Source organism: Hibiscus syriacus, unplaced genomic scaffold (genome assembly GCF_006381635.1).
Source record: "Hibiscus syriacus cultivar Baekdansim isolate YM2019G1 unplaced genomic scaffold, ASM638163v2 tig00000340_pilon, whole genome shotgun sequence".
NCBI classification, from domain to species: Eukaryota; Viridiplantae; Streptophyta; class Magnoliopsida; order Malvales; family Malvaceae; genus Hibiscus; species Hibiscus syriacus.
Genome location: NW_024061783.1, coordinates 4,464,287 through 4,481,399, shown reverse-complemented (window position 1 = coordinate 4,481,399; position 17,113 = coordinate 4,464,287). Strand labels below are relative to the sequence as shown.

Here is a 17,113-nt window from a genome sequence, read left to right as displayed (position 1 = left end):
AGTTTGAAGCAGAAAGAGAAGGCTGGTCGAAAGAATTAGAGCAAATGAGATAAGATAAAGCTATGTTGGGGGTTGACATTGACTTTCATTCATCACAATGTGCAATGTTGAGAAAAGATAAAGAAAAAGGTGATGATGAATTCAGAGCATTACAGAAAAATTACCAGGAGTTATATAAATCCCGGAAAGCATCAGGATCAAGCCAAGCAACAATACAGATGACCAGAGAATTGAACATCGAGAAAAGACGAGTTGAAGATCTGAAAGGAAAGAATAGCCGTCTACTCAAAAACCTTGAGAAAGGAAAGCAAAAAATGGAAGATTTTGAGGTCGACAGAAGAGAGCGAATTATAAAACACAAGGCTGAACACCGTGAGATCATGAATGAAATGCGAAGAGAAAGGGATCGAGCCAAAAATTTAGAAGAGATGAAGAATGACATCTTTGATAAATTTGAAGGTGAGAAAAATATCATGTTCAAGGGATTTGAATCTGAAATGAACCAGTTGATTGCCGAACTTGAAGTCAGAGGCCAAAAGATGGAAGAATCCAATATTGAAAAAGAAAAATGGGAGCTGGAAAGAAAAAAATTCAACACCAGACTTGAGGTAGAGCAGGAAGTGGCTAGAAATTGGATGCAAAGATGCAGAAACAAGGATGTTCAAATCCAGAAGATTAATCAAAGAACGCAAGAAGCACGAATAAAACTTGAAGAAGATCTGGATCAGTCTAGAAACAAAAACTCAGAGTTTAATGCTTACATTTTGCAACTTGAAGAATCATTGTTTCAAGAAAAGGTTCGTCTAGGACCTAATGATCTCAAAGAAAGTAATGAGGAAAATGCTTCACTGCGAAGACGCATTAGAGATCTTGAAAAAAATCTGCACAATTGTCAAGTCAGAATCACTGAGTTAGAGCAAACTCTTGAAGGAACGAATGAACAATGGCAAAAGTCAACTGATTTCTATGTGGAAAGAAGTGAAGAAAGAAGTAATATGGTGTTCGAGGCCATGGTTCAAATGAGCGAAGTTGCTAGATATGTTGGGGAACTAGCTGTTGAAGCCAAAATAATTGAGCATCAAGTTGATCCAGTTTCTAAGTGCGGAAAGAAGGTGTCATGGTTAATGAAAGAAATTATAGAGCTTAATAGGAAAGCTACGCCTTATCTGTAGTTATGAATTATTATAAAGAAACTTTTGTATGCCGATGAAAGTTGTTCTATGACAATTAACTTTTTTGGGATCAATACCTTTTTTCATACATGCATTTTGCATACATTCATTATTCATTTCATGACTTTCTTTATGTATAATTTTTATTATTAAGATAAAATTAATTAAAATTTGGAAAATAACATTAAAAGATTTTTAATCGCAGTTATTCTGGCCAAAAGAGAAATACAACATCACTACGGTACTAGACAAGCTACTAAGAGAATTATGGAGGATAAAATACAGCGTATTGAGGAACATCATCATAAAGAACAAGAAGAAATAAGAATGAAGCTGGAAAAAATTGAAGCCAGTATTGCAAATTCACAAAACAGTATGATGCAGAAAATAGAGGACATGTTTAAAAGGCAGGCTATCATTGGAAAAATGCCTGAAAATCCTGTATCTTTAGACCAAGAAACCATATATCCTCTAGGTTTTCCACCAGAATCAATTTATCACTCTGGTACTACACCTATACAAATCAATGCTCGTACATCTGCATTACAAGAATCCAAACCACATGAAGATCAACAAGTGAATCCTGCATCTTCAAGCAAAAATCCGCTTATATCCGATGTGAAAATAGGGGATCTTAATACTGAGCATTTGATCCCAGATTTGAATGAGCTGAATGAGAAACAAAAAGTAAATGAAGAATTGACCAGACAGATCAAGAGCTTAGAAGAACGAATGAAATCCGTGGAAATAACTGAATCATTCTATGGGTTTGACGCTAGTGAGTTGAGTTTGGTTCCAGACCTAATCCTCCCCATAAAGTTCAAGGCTCCCGAATTTGATAAATATGATGGTACTACATGCCCTTCATCCCACATTACTATGTTTTGTCGCAGAATGGCAGGATATGTGAAAGACGAGAAATTGTTAATTCACTACTTTCAGGATAGTTTGACAGGACCTGCTTTAAAATGGTATACTCAATTGACCAAAGCCAACATTAGATCCTGGAAAGATTTGGCTAAAGCATTCTTAGAGCAGTACCGCCACGTAACAGACATGGTTCCTGATAGATGGACTCTACAAAATTTGGAGAAAAAGAATAATGAAACGTTCAGACAGTATGCCCAGAGATGGCGTGACACGGCAGCCCAAGTTCAACCACCTTTGTCAGAAAAAGAGGCCACAATAATATTTGTTCATACATTGAAGGCTCCTTATTTAAATCATCTAATGGGGAATGCAACTAGAAATTTTGCAGATTTGGTCATTTCTGGAGAACTCATTGAAAATGTCTTGAAAAGTGGCAAAATTGAATCAAATGAAGGGTCTAGTTCCAAAAGACCTATGTACCGAAAAAAGGAGAATGAAGTCAACAATGCAAATTCTTACAACAAAGATTCATCGAAAAGTGTTACAATAACCCAGCCAAGGGTTAAGAAAGAGGAAACAAACACTAATCGAGCAGATTCCAGAGGATCTCGAAAGGAAAATGAAAGGTTGTCTTTTACACCTTTACCAGTACCATATGCTGAGATCTATGACTCACTGTTAAAAGAAGATGTCATACGGCCTTATCCTTTGGTTCCCATACAACCACCATTCCCTCCTTGGTATGATACAAAGGCACACTGTGTTTACCATGATGGAATTACGGGTCATTCTATTGAAAACTGTTTGGCATTCAAAAGGGTGGTTCAAAATTTGATCAACACTGGGAAGTTGGAATTCAATACACCATCTGCATCAAATCATCCATTGCCAAATCATGGAGATAAAAACGTGAATGCAATTCAGGAAGAGAACAGAAAGAAAGCAAAAACTGACATTTCTGAAATTAAATCTCCGTTTGTTTGGGTATTCCAACAACTCTCTTTAGCCGGTATAATTCCACAACAATTCAAGCCAAAGCAGAATGAAGGCAAGAATTATTGTGAATATCATCAGGAGAAAGGGCATAAAATTCAACTATGTTCTGAGTTTAGGGATCTGGTGCAAAAATTGATGAACAATAGAGAAATATAATTCTTTAAAGAAGAACCAAGGAAAAAAGAAGATGATATTTGCTCATCAGAGGATTCTAAACCTAGTCAAAGAATAAATGATCCTGTGATCATTAATGTGAAATCATCTACGGTGATTCCTGCACCAATAAAGCCGAAAGTAGTTATCACCACTCCTATACCATTTCCATACAAAGATACCCGTAGGGTACCTTGGAATTATACTACCAATGTTTCAATGGTAGGAGGATCTGTTTCTCTAGAAAAAACAGAAGAGAAAATACAGAGTTTGGGTACAACATCGACGTCTGAAGCAATAAGCGAAGTCGGTTTCTTTACAAGAAGTGGGAGATGTTACTCTCCCGAAACATCCAATGCTTCAGAACAAGTAAAAGTAAAAGGAAAAGCTATGGCAATACCTCAGAAGGTATTTGATGATGAATCCCCTCCAGCATTCAATGAGCCTGTGACAGAAAAACAAGCTCAAGAATTTTTGAAATTCCTGAAACATAGTGAGTATAGTGTGGTTGAACAACTACACAAACAACAAGCGAGAATTTCTATTCTTGATCTATTGATGAATTCATAAGCACATAGAAATGCTCTGATGAAAATTCTCAATCAAACATTCATCCCTGAAGATATATCCCTCAATAAACTTGACAGAATTGTGGGACATATAGCCGCTGACAATTACATAACGTTCACGGATGATGAAATACCAGAAGGCGGAATGGGGTCAGTAAAAGCTTTGAACATCACGACACATTGTCATGGTCATGTGTTGCCAGGAGTATTGATTGACAATGGGTCCGCTCTCAACTTGATGCCTCTAGTCACACTTCAAAGAATGCATGTGGATCAATCACACATGAAGAGTTATCATAATGTAGTGCGAGCATTTGATGGTACTCAAAAAGAAGTGCTTGGGAAAATGGAAATACCGTTGTTAATTGGACCAGTCGTGTACAATATTGACTTTGTGGTGATGGACATCCACCCTACATATAATTGTTTATTAGGGAGGCCATGGATTCATTCAGCAGGAGCCGTTCCTTCTTCATTACATCAGAAATTGAAATTTGTTGTTGATGGACAACTAATATGCGTCGGAGCTGAAGAAGAAATCATTGCGTCTGTAACAAGCAATGTTCCATATATCGACACCAATGATGATGCTTTTGAATGCTCTTTTCGAGCTCTTGAATTTGTAAATGCAACCTTTATTGCAGAAGGAAGCAAAATTCCATATCCTAAATTGTCTGATTGCACCAAGATGACGGTACAACAAACTTTAGGCATCGGAGCTAAAGCTGGGAAAGGTCTAGGAAAGAATCTTCAAGGGATTTCAGTTCCTGTCAGTATACAGATGAAGAAAGATCGTTTTGGGCTTGGATTTAAGCCCAATTTTCAGCAAAAGAAAAAAGAGATGAAAAGAAGATGTGAAGACAGAAAGGCAAAATTGAAAGGGGGAGAAATCATTTGGAAACACATGTCTTTCCCACAGTTGAAGACCATATTCAGATCAGGGGGAACAATTAATGTAGAACAACAGCTTGTTGAAGCCTTTAAAGAAGAAAAGTTGACGAAAGATCAAGACATAGTTGAAGAAGCTATGAATGGATTATTTATCAACATGATCATGAATGACAACAAGACTGGCAAATACTTGGATAGGATTCGCCTATGTTTTCCTGGAGAAACACTCAACAATTGGACCCTGAAGATCTTCCTATAGTTTTTAATATAACGCAGAGTAATATTCAGAACTAATCTTTATGTTTAGCTAAAAAATATGAAAACTTTTTGTTATCTTGTAAAAGAAATTATGTTAAATATAAGGAATTTTCTTTAAAATTTTCAGATGGCAATCATTCTTTACATTTTATTACATTTTTACATTTCATAAATTTACTATATTCTTTCGGAAATATGTCCGACTTAAATTTGTAGGTGTCACCATGTTAATAGCATGTTTATTCCTAAATTTAATCCAGTGATAAATTTAGAGCAGCCTATATGTCTGGAAGAAATCAATGGGTGTGAGGATGAACTGGAATGTGATGTTCCTACTGAACTATTAAGATTGGTAGAAAAAGAAGACAAACAAATTCTACCCCACAAAGAAGAGGTTGAGACTGTGAATTTGGGAACAGATGAAGAAATAAAAGAGGTGAAAATTGGTACTACTCTGACCATCCAAATAAAACAAGAATTGATAAATCTCCTTCAAGAGTTCAAAGATATCTTTGCCTGGTCTTATCAAGATATGCCTGGTTAAAGCACAGATATAGTGATACACAAGCTTCCAATCAATCCAGAATATAACCGGTCCAACAAAAGCTCAGACGAATGAGGCCAGAAATGTTGTTGCAAATCAAAGAAGAAGTAATGAAACAGATCAATGCAGGTTTCCTACAGGCAGCTAAATACCCAGAATGGGTAGCCAACATTGTTCCCGTACCGAAGAAAAATGGGAAAGTTCGAATGTGTGTGGATTACAGAGATCTCAACAAAGCTAGTCCGAAAGATAGCTTTCCATTACCCCACATAGACACATTGGTGGACAATACTGCAGGGCACGCATTGTTTTCATTTATGGATGGATTTTCAGGATATAATCAGATAAAAATGAATCCTGAAGACATGGAAAAAACAACATTTGTAACCATGTGGGGCACATTCTGTTATAAAGTGATGCCATTTGGATTGAAAAATGCAGGGGCAACGTATCAAGAGCCATGGTAACTTTGTTTCATGACATGATGCACAAAGAGATTGAAGTATATGTAGATGACATGATTGCCAAATCCCGAACTGAAGAAGAACATATTCAAAATCTAAGAAAGCTTTTCCAGAGATTGAGGAAATATCAATTAAAGCTCAACCCCGCAAAATGCACTTTCGGGGTAACTTCTGGAAAACTTTTGGGATTTGTGGTCAGCAAAAAAGGAATCGAGATTGATCCAGATAAAGTAAAAGCAATTCAAGATCTTCCACCACCCAATACAAAAAAAGAAGTTCGAGGCTTTTGGGAAGATTAAATTATATATCTCGGTTCATTTCTCAATTAACTGACAAATGCGATCCAGTGTTCAAATTACTTAGAAAGAACAATCCTGAAGTCTGGAATGAAGAATGTCAAGAAACTTTGGATATTATTAAGAAATATTTATCCAATGCCCCAATTTTTGTATCACCAATGCCTGATAGACCATTAATTCTATACTTGACGGTCTTCGAAAATTCGATGGGATGTGTACTAGGACAGCATGATGAATCTGGAAGAAAAGAAAAAGCTATTTATTATCTGAGCAAGAAATTTACTGATTGTGAAATTCGATATCCACCAATACAAAAATTATGTTGTGCTTTGGTGTGGACTACTCGAAGACTCAGACAATATATGTTATACCATACTACTTGGTTGATATCAAAACTTGATCCTTTGAAATTCTTAATGGAATCACCAGCTTTGACAGGCAGAATGGCTAGATGGCAGATGTTATTATCTGAGTTTGATATTGTATATGTCAACCAAAAAGCGATAAAAGGAAGTGTCATAGCTGATTTTCTGGCCAATCGTGTATCAAATGATTATCAGCCTTTGAACTTCAATTTTCCCGATGAAGATTTGTTGTGCATATCCATGAATGAAGAAGTCAGAACAAATGATGAATTATCAACTTGGAAGCTTTACTTTGACGGAGCATCTAATGCTTTGGGACGAGGAATCGGGGAAGTGTTAATTTCTCCAGAAAATATTTATTATCCCTTTACAAGTAGATTGGAGTTCTTTTGCACCAATAACATGGCGGAATATGAAGCTTGTGTCATGGGATTGAAAGCAGCTATAGAAAGAAAAATCAAATGTCTCAAAATATATGGAGATTCATCATTAGTGGTGTATCAATTGCGAGGAGAATGGGAAACAAAAGACCCCAAATTGTTGGAATACCAAAATTTTACCCTCAAATTAGTGAAAGAATTTGAGAGAGTTACCTTCAATTATCTCCCTCGAGAAGAAAATCAAATGGCAGATGCTTTGGCTACATTAGCTGCTATGTTTCAGGCAACTAAGAAAGTTGATATGATGCCAATCAAAATGCAAGTTTATGAAATTCCTGCACATTGTTATAGTGTGGAGGAAGAGGTAGATGGTAAACCATGGTATCATGATATCCTGCAATATATCAAAAATCAAAGTTATCCACCAAATGCATCGGAAATTGATAAAAGAACCTTGAGAAGAATGGTTGCTGGATATTTTCTTGATGGAGAGATTATGTATAGAAGAAGCAATGATCAAATGCTATTGAGATGTTTAAATACCAGCGAAGCTCGAAATGTCATTGAAGAAGTACACAGTGGAATATGTGGAACACATGCAAATGGTCTTTCCATGGCTAGAAAAATAATGAGATATGGATACTATTGGGCTACCATGCACACTGATTGCATTGATTATGCAAGGAAATGTCATAAATGCCAAATATATGCAGACAAGATTCATGTACCCCCATCTCCTTTACATGTAATGACAGCACCCTGGCCATTTTCTATGTGGGGAATAGATGTCATTGGTGCAATCACACCAAAAGCATCAAATGGACATTGTTTCATTCTTGTGGCAATTGATTATTTTACCAAATGGGTTGAAGCTGCTTCATATACCAATATTAAAAGGTCCACAGTCTGTAAATTCATAAAGAAAGAGATAGTTTGCCGGTATGGTCTACCAGAAAGGATCATTACAGATAATGCTCTGAACTTGAACAACAAAATGATGACCGAACTTTGTACACAGTTTAAGATCAAACATGCAAACTCAGTGGCATATCGTCCAAAGATGAATGGGGCAGTTGAAGCAGCAAATAAGAACATCAAGAGAATCATTACAAAGACCACTGAAACTTACAAAGATTGGCACGAGAAGTTATCTTTTGCTCTATATGCATACCGAACTACTGTTCGAACATCTACTGGGGCAACGCCTTTTTCTTTAGTCTACGGGATGGAAGCAGTCTTACCAATTGAAGTTGAGATTCCATCGCTTCGAATATTGAGAGAAATAAAATTGGATGAATCTGAATGGATCCAAGCTAGATTTGATCAATTGAACCTTATTGAGGAGAAAAGATTGAAAGCTATTTGCCATGGACAGATGTATCAAAAACGGATGATGAAGTCTCATGACAAAAAAGTACATCCAAGAGAATTCCAAGAGGGTGATCTAGTACTAAAAAAGATCTTGCCTATACATAAAGATTTCCGTGGGAAACGGATGCCTAATTGGGAAGGGCCATACGTTGTAAAAAAGGCCTTTTCCGGAGGAGCATTGATCTTAGCAGAAATGGATGGAAAAATTCTGAAAAATCCAATAAACTCGGATTCTGTCAAGAAATATTATGCTTGAAGAAAAAAATGAAGAAAAAAAGAAAAAAAATAAAAAAAAAGAGAAAAAAGAAAAAAAAGAAAAAAAGGGGGGGTCAAGGTGAAAACCCGCAAAGGGCATCTTGTAACCAAAGAAAGGATTTGAGTTGAAAACCTGAAAAGGCGGCTCAAATGCAGGTTGATATTAGGCATCTGGCAATTGAACTCTCTTAAGATTTTGACAGTTTGGAAGAAACTTCACATCTACAAGCATTTCGACAACGTTTGAGATCTTCCAGACAAAAGCTTACATCATTTCTCTAAATTGTGTCAATTTGATTAATTTAGAAATACTTATGCTAATAATTTGTTGAGATATTTGAATTTTTATCATTCTTATGCTTGCCAGAACTTTGAATACAATTCTATCTATTTCAATTTCAATTTATTTGAGATTCAATTTATTTTTGGAAATTCAATTTATTCTTCTATGAATTAACATAATTTTGAAATAAGTTAAAGATTTCTGAATATCACTTTATGTTAATACTTTTAAATACATGGAATACAAAGTAAGCAAATCATCACCATCTTAAAACCATGAATATTAAGATTGTTACACGGGATGCTACCGACAACAAGGTCAAATCCGCCAAATCTACTCATCAATTACTCCAACCGATCACCATTCAGTTCTTGCACATCTGTTTTCAAAGATATACTAAGACAGTAGAAGGCAACCTTTGTAGCATTGATTCCAGCAAAAAGAAACAAGACATTGATATCACTGGGAAACATGTCTCTATACAGATCCTTGTGTATGGTTTTTAAGGAAACCTAGAAGTTTTTCCACCTCATCAGGTTCAAGTGGAGCAACTTTATTCCTTCCAATCCATACTAGATTCCATTTTCAGCACTCATCAAGAACATACTTCTGAATACTCGAAGGTGGCTCATTGTCATAACTTTCAAGAGCCTTACAGATCCTTTCTGTCAATTTGGCACTTCCTGTACATGTTTATAAACAGTTCAACTTTGTTCTTGGATCCCAGGAAGGCCATCATTTCTTTGTCAATGGAAAAGCATCAGCATATGGAGGAAGCAGAATAAAGAGAAAATCTGTTCTTAATTGGCATAATTATGAATATAGCCCTTGTCAGTGTAGTAGCATGAAAATGTTTCGAATCTACAAATTCTGGCTCTACATCGAATAAGCACTGTGATATCCTAGTCCAAACATTAACTGGAACAAATGCCATATGCTCATAGCATCTTCTGGAAGTGTTTTTTTTGAGTTTCTGATCTGGTTTGGTAAAACCAGTTATTGAATTTGGAAAGATAAATGTGTTCATAGCATCTTCTGGAAGGGTTTTTTTTGAGTTATCTGATCTGGTTTGGTAAAACCAATCATTGAATTGAGAAGAATAATGTGTTCATAGCATCTTCTGGAAGTATTCTTTGAGTTATCTGATCTGGTTTGGTATGAACCACAGAACCAGTTATTGAATTTGGAAGATGAATTTGCTCATAGTAGAAATAAGGAGACTCAATAGCATCTTCTGGAAGTGTTCTTTGAGTTATCTGATCTGGTTGGACAGAACCAATCATTGAATTTGGAAGATGAATTTGCCAATAGCATCTTCTGGAAGTGTTCTTTGAGTTATCTGATCTGGTTGAACAGAACCAATCATTGAATTTGGAAGATGAATTTGCCAATAGCATCTTCTGGAAGTGTTCTTTGAGTTATCTGATCTGGTTTGGTAAGAACTACAGAACCAATCATTGGAATTAAAAGATGAACTGCATGATCGTCTTCATTAAGAAGTTTCTTTTCAAGCTTCTTTTGCTTATTCCTTTCCCAAAAATCATAGCACAAGTTTCGCCTTTGCTTGTAATTGGGATCATCACATAATGGCTTCCCATCTTGTACCGGAAGAAATGTGTCAGTAACATTAGTCATGTGAACAGCACATATAAAATCTATCAATTTTGCAATTGATGAATCTGGACCACGTCTCTACAGGGCTATTTGAAGTTTCAGCCTCTGAGAATCCCATTTTTGTCAAGTATAACAGTTTATTCTTCTCATCAGAATCATAATTCAAGATTTCTCGGTATTAGAAGAACTATCGATATCTGTGAAATCATCTTGAAAGGTCACTTCATAATCAGATGAGTTGTTATCAGAATCAACATGTTGCCTGAATGCAAGCTTTTCAAGAGCCTATACTATTGAGTTTTATTCTCAAGAGATTTTGTGACATTATATCTACATTTGTCAAAGATGATAGATTCTCTCATTTGAAGAAGAAAAATCTATTGGGTTTTTACAATTGAAGAAATACTCAATTCACCAATCTGAAATCAAATAACTCAACATTCATGCATCATATTTTAGGTGTTTACAAAAATAGGTGCATTTTCATTCATTTTCATCTATGTTGAATTTTTAACAGGAATTTCAAAGATTTTAGCAAAGATTCAAATCTATCATTTGATGGATTGACATTTCCAGAGAAAGTTCATAATGAGAAGAACTCATCTGAAGAAGGAAGAAGAAGTTCATAATGAGAAGAATTTGTTCAACCTTTTACTTGAATCCATCATTTGATGGATCATCATTTCCAGAGAAAGTTCATAATGAGAAGAACTCATCTGAAGAAGGAAGAAGAAATTCATAATGAGAAGAATTTGTTCAACCTTTTACCTGAATTCATCAATTGATGGATTATCTTTTCCAGAGAAAGTTCATAATGAGAAGAACTCATCTGAAGAAGAAAGAAGAAGTTCATAATGAGAAGAATTTGTTCAACCTTTTGCTCAAATCTATTACTTGATGGATCAGCTTTTCCAGAGAAAGTTCATAATGAGAAGAACTCATCTGAAGAAGGAAGAAGAAGTTCATAATGAGAAGAACTTGTTCAACTTTTTGTTTGAATTCATCATTTGATGGATCAACATTGCCAGGTAGAGTTCATAATGAGAAGAACTCGTCATCTGAAGAAGGAAGAAGAAATTCATAATGGGAAGAATTTGTTCAACCTTTTGCTCAAATCTATCACTTGATGGAGCAGCTTTTCCAGAGAAGTTCATAATGAGAAGAACTCATCTGAAGAAGGAAGAAGAAGTTCATAATAAGAAGAACTTGTTCAACTTTTTGCATAATTCTATCACAGAAAGAGATAGATTAGCATCAGCCTTTCTAGAGAAAGTTCATAATGAGAAGAACTCATCAAGAGCTTATTCAACCTTTTGAATGACTCTATCACAGAAAGAAAGAGGTCAACATCATCCCCAGCGGAAAGTTCATAATGAGAAGAACTCATTTGAAAGAAAGAGAAGATTTTATTCAACATTTCCATTATGATCAAGTGAAGCCAAATGGATAAAAAAATTTATTATCTTTTCATCTTTGCCCTATTCTTGTTAACACAAGAATGAGCAAAGAGGGGCAGCTGAAGATACTAATTTTTTACCCATATTATATATATTATTATTATTGTTATTATAATTATTATTATTACTATAATAATTATTATTATTATTATTATTATTATTATTATTATTATTATTATTAAATATATATTAAATACATATATAAATAATATTAAATTACAAAGCCCAATCAACCGGCCCAAAACCCAAACCAAACTGAAACCCAAAACATTTAGGGTTTCAGTTAGGGTTTCCTAACCCTAATCCAGCCGCCTCAGATTGACCGTTGGATCTGGCATGATCCAACGGTCCAAGAACCTCCAGATGGAAACCCTAGGGTATGATACCCTAGGGCCACACGGCCGCCGCTGCTGCTCCAGCCGCCTCCGCCGCTGCCACGTCCCAAACGAAGGCTCCAGAAGCTCCAACGCCAGCCGTCCACGCCATGGCTAAGGGGTGAGTCACCACTGGTAGTCCGGTGACTCACCGAAACCCACTCTTCGGACCGGTCCGATGACCACACCGGTGGTGGCTATAAAAGCCACCACCCGAACCTGAAAAAAAAAAGAAAAAAAAAAGATAGAGAGAAAACAGAGAGAACGGAGACAGAGACAAAGAGAGACATAAAATATACGAAAAAAAAAACTAATACCAACGATCTCAGCAGCAAAGAAACAGAAAAGAAAGAAAAAGGAAGAAGAGAAACTTACCGAGGAAGCCCCGATCACCGGATCTCACCGATACCTTCGAAACACCGAAGGTAATTTTGTAGATTTGCTCCGATTAGGAGCTTTTTAAGGAAAAAGAACACCGGAAACGTCCTTAGGACGTCCCGATCTATTTAACGGTGTAAAATAAAATTTTCCGGCCACCGGATGCGGTGGCCGGCGGTGACAGTCACGGCGGCAGACGGTTGCCGTCCGGTGACCTGCTTCCCTCCGATGAGGGAAGCTAGAGAGAGGCCAGAGCTCTCTCTGCTTGAGAGAGAAAGAAAAAAAAATGAAAAGAAGGCTGGCCCTTCAGGCCAGCCGTTTTGGACCTTTTATAGGCCTTCCCGAACGACGTCGTTTCGGGAAGGACTATGCGCGTAATTAGATAATAGTTAAACCCCGTCCGAAGCCATTCCAACTTGTAAACTTTACATTCTAGTCACTAAATCGAATTCATAATACTTTTAATTTGATCTCGAAATTTTAATTTTATTTATTTTAGTCCTTTTTTGTTAAAATAATATATTTAGGATAAATAACAGAATTAATCCCTTAATTTTAATAAATAATATTTTAATCCCTAGTTTATATTTTTAATTTATTCTAATATCCGAATTTTAGATAATTTTATTTTAGTCACTAAATAAATAAAATAAAGAAATAGCATGTTTAATCCCTATAATTTTGATTAATTATGAATTAGGTTTTTAATTTTATTTTTACTATAATTTAGTCAGTTATTTTATATGTTTTCATTTATTTTACTGCTTTTAAAATATATTGTTTTAGTGGTATTTTTATTGTTTTAATTTTATTTGTTTATATTTTTAAATATTTTTATGTATTCATAAATATATATATAATAAATAGTAATTAAATTTTTAAATATTTATTTTTAATATCGAAGAAAAGGACAGTCTTAATACAACTGAATGTCCTATTCTGATATTTTAAAATTAAAAATTAAACAATATTATTTAAATTAATATTTATCGATATCAAAGAAAAGAGCTGTCTTAAGGCACCTAGAAATTATTTTCTGATATTTTTAAATAAATAAATATTTTTTTATATAATTTTGAAATAATAGGATTATAAATTAAATATATTTTTGAATTTTTAAATTTTAATAATAGAGACAATTTATAATTAAAAAGTACCAATTTTGGGCGTTGTAGGGGTGCTAATCCTTCCCTAAACGTAACCGACCACGAATCCCTTTTTATTATTAAATAAAACGAATTTTTGGTTATAAACGCAGATCAGTTAATTTTTTTATTAATGTTTTCTTAAAACTCTTTTAAAGAAAATAATTTTTAGGTATTCGACCTACCTGATCCAAAAGGCCGATGGCGACTCCCAAATTATTTTCAAAAATATTTATTCACATCACTTTTCCCGCCAAGTAAAAAATTCGTGCCCGGGCGAAAACAGGTTACGACACAATATACGAGATTTTTTTTCACGGTCCCATTTAGTCGAATTTGCCCATAATATATTATATAGTATTACAAAAGGGATGGTCGTATATAGAATGTACCCGTAAGAAAGGTACGATGTGTTAAGTCCTACAATCCCTAAATATAAGGGTATTTTCTCCACAAATCTTTGCAATTTAGGACCTAATTAAAATAAAGTTTTTGAATTGTTTTCTTAAAACCACTTGTTTTAACTTATTACATTGATATTTATTGATGGTAAAATGGATAGTATCGATAGTGGAAGGTTCATCCATTTTGATTTAGACGGATAATTATAATGATGATTATATGACAGTCGACATATATTATGATATCTTATCTTTTTTATGAAAGAAGGGTAGCTGAAAAGTGGAGATGAAGCTCTTTGTTTTTCTTATTTTTTTCGAAGGGACCTATAAAACTGGCGTTAGGTATAAGATTATTATAACTATTTGTTGCTTGATAAATTGACGTGGTAACGTGGTGTTTGCAAAAAATTATGTAAAAAAGTCGGGGCTTCCTAAAAAGTGTAAAGTTGGAGAGGTCCTATGTTTAGAGATGCTCTTTTGGTGTCTCAACTGCGAAGGAATTCTGCAAAAGTTTTATGCAGGAAGAACAATTTCTTACATAGGCCTGCGGAGAAGATACATGATTGTACAACATTAACTTTTTTTCGTGTTGGTTAAGAGTGTTTGTAAATAAATTCTATGTTAGTATTTTAACCATAATAGTTGATAGTGTTAAGACATTTATATGTGGAGAGACAACAATATCGAATTAAAGTACAAGGACTAATTCTCAGGGCCGGTCCAATGAGTTTTAATGTCCTGGGCGAAATAATAATTTTATGCCCCTATACTTGTACCATATAATAGACAAAACATAAATAATTTTTTTAAAACAAAAATGTAATAGAAATTATAGTCAAACAATATCAATACTAATACAAACCAAAACTTACAAGGCTACAAATATCACCTAAAACGATGCCTTCGTGCATTTTTTGAAACAAAAACCTCTTTTATTTTACGATAATCAAGACTTTGCAAAAACCTAAAACGAGAAACGTTCATCACTCCGCTGATATCCTTATCGAGCAGTGAAATTTTAAAGCATATAGTAAAAAAAGTCCCTTTAACATTGTCACATGAATGCTTCTTCGTTTAATTCGGTACTTATTTAACCTATTTGATCCAATAAGCCAAATACAATTACCAAGTTAAACCAAGTAGTCAAATAAAAGGGTCAATTTGAACCTAAATTTTGGTATGGAGGGCAGTGAAAGGCTGGTTTACGCCCCGGCATCTACAGATATTCCTTTGAGACTTTTTCTGCATTTGATGGGTAAGTTTGTTTATTCATAAAAATCTCATCTCCAAGTTGAGCTCCATTTGCCTACCTGGATGCCCCAGAATCTTTCACTTACATTTACAAAAGATATGAACATTCATTTTTGTTTTATGACTGCAGGACGGGAATTAAAGAAGGCGCGGAGTGGTTAGTGGAGGTAATGGAGAGAAGCAAGAGAAGCAAGAGAACTGAAATGTTGAGAAATCGTGCAGGTGTGGCCGGTCCTTACTCCTTAGAGCTTTAGAGGGGTGAAAATATACCAGGTTAAAATTGACTTTGCCCTGCTCTTGTAGCTTTCTGTCAAATAAACTCTGGGTTCACGTTAGATTTTATCGTATATTAAAAGTTGATCGATTTTTACAAATTATTAGTTGATTTAACAGAACGGAACTTTAGGTTTCTTAAACAAAGAGATTCAAATTCTAACATTGTGAATGAAGTAAATTAAATTAGAACGATCACTCCATGATAGACTTTTGCGGTACTCGATCTAAATAAGTCCATAAATGAACCAAATACCGTCTGATTATACCATAAAAGTTGAGAAAGAATTCAATGTGAACGGTTCTAGCATTATTAGCATTATTGTTCTCCAATGATACATTTTGGCATTTGCATTATTGTTCTCCAATGGAACTCTCAAGAACAAATACATTCAAGGATATCCCTTGGAAACATCAGTTTTAGACTGAAAACACCATCATCCGGACAAGTAAATTACAACCAACATTGATCAAAATGACAAATATACGAGCATTTATAATATCTGATTCGGATTAGTCAAAAAGTAGTATCAATGGATTTCATACTGATTGCTTCAGTGCAGCAGCATCTGCAGTGTTAGCCTTTTCCTTAACTGCCAAAGAACAAAACCCATGCTTCATTAACTGCAAATTGTGGAAAAGCTTGAAAATTTAAGAAATCAAAGTTAAAGATGTACCAGAAATGAGGGCTTTAAGCCTAGACTTGAAGAAAATCTTGTGGCGAATAACCCCAACAACAACATCGAGCTCCGCACTTGATGAAGAAGCGTCGTCACTCCGATCAACGCCCATGCACTTGGTTTTCTTCAGCACCACCATGGGCTTCTTCAGCTCCACTTTCGACCACGTTAGTTCATGATCATGATACCCGATCGTAAAAGTGTAGATCCCCTGCAGAATTTCTATTTTAAAAGTTCCTAAAACTGTAAATAACCCAGAGCGAAAATAGCAAAACAAAAAGAACCCAGAAAGAAGGGCGGCAAAGCTGTCCAATTTGGAGATCTTGGAGAGGATCTTGGAAAGAAGGCTGCGATTCAATCACGCCCTGTAATTCGATTTTTTTCCCATTCTGGGCATTTCTCTTCTCCACATCTACACTTCACCTGATTCTGCATCTTTTTATTAAAAAAAAGTAACAAATCCGTTGAGTTTCTCCCCAGCAATATGATGCCCCTTAAATATGCTGCCCTGGGCCGTCCATCTGACACATGTATTGGGCCGGCCCTGCTAATTCTTATAGATGAATATAACAGAGTGATCACAGCCAATATTTTCCCTTCTGATAATGTGGACACGGTTGAAAAAGAAGCTAAACCAAGGGAACCAAAAACATGATTTCCAGAAAATGAT

General features: G+C 35.1%; 1 pseudogene; it reads right to left on the bottom strand.

Annotated features, from left to right (window-relative positions):
- Window positions 1–16,414: 16,414 nt before the first annotated feature.
- On the bottom strand, window positions 16,415–16,878 carry LOC120199262 (annotated as a pseudogene).
- Between the last annotated feature and the right edge of the window lie 235 nt (window positions 16,879–17,113).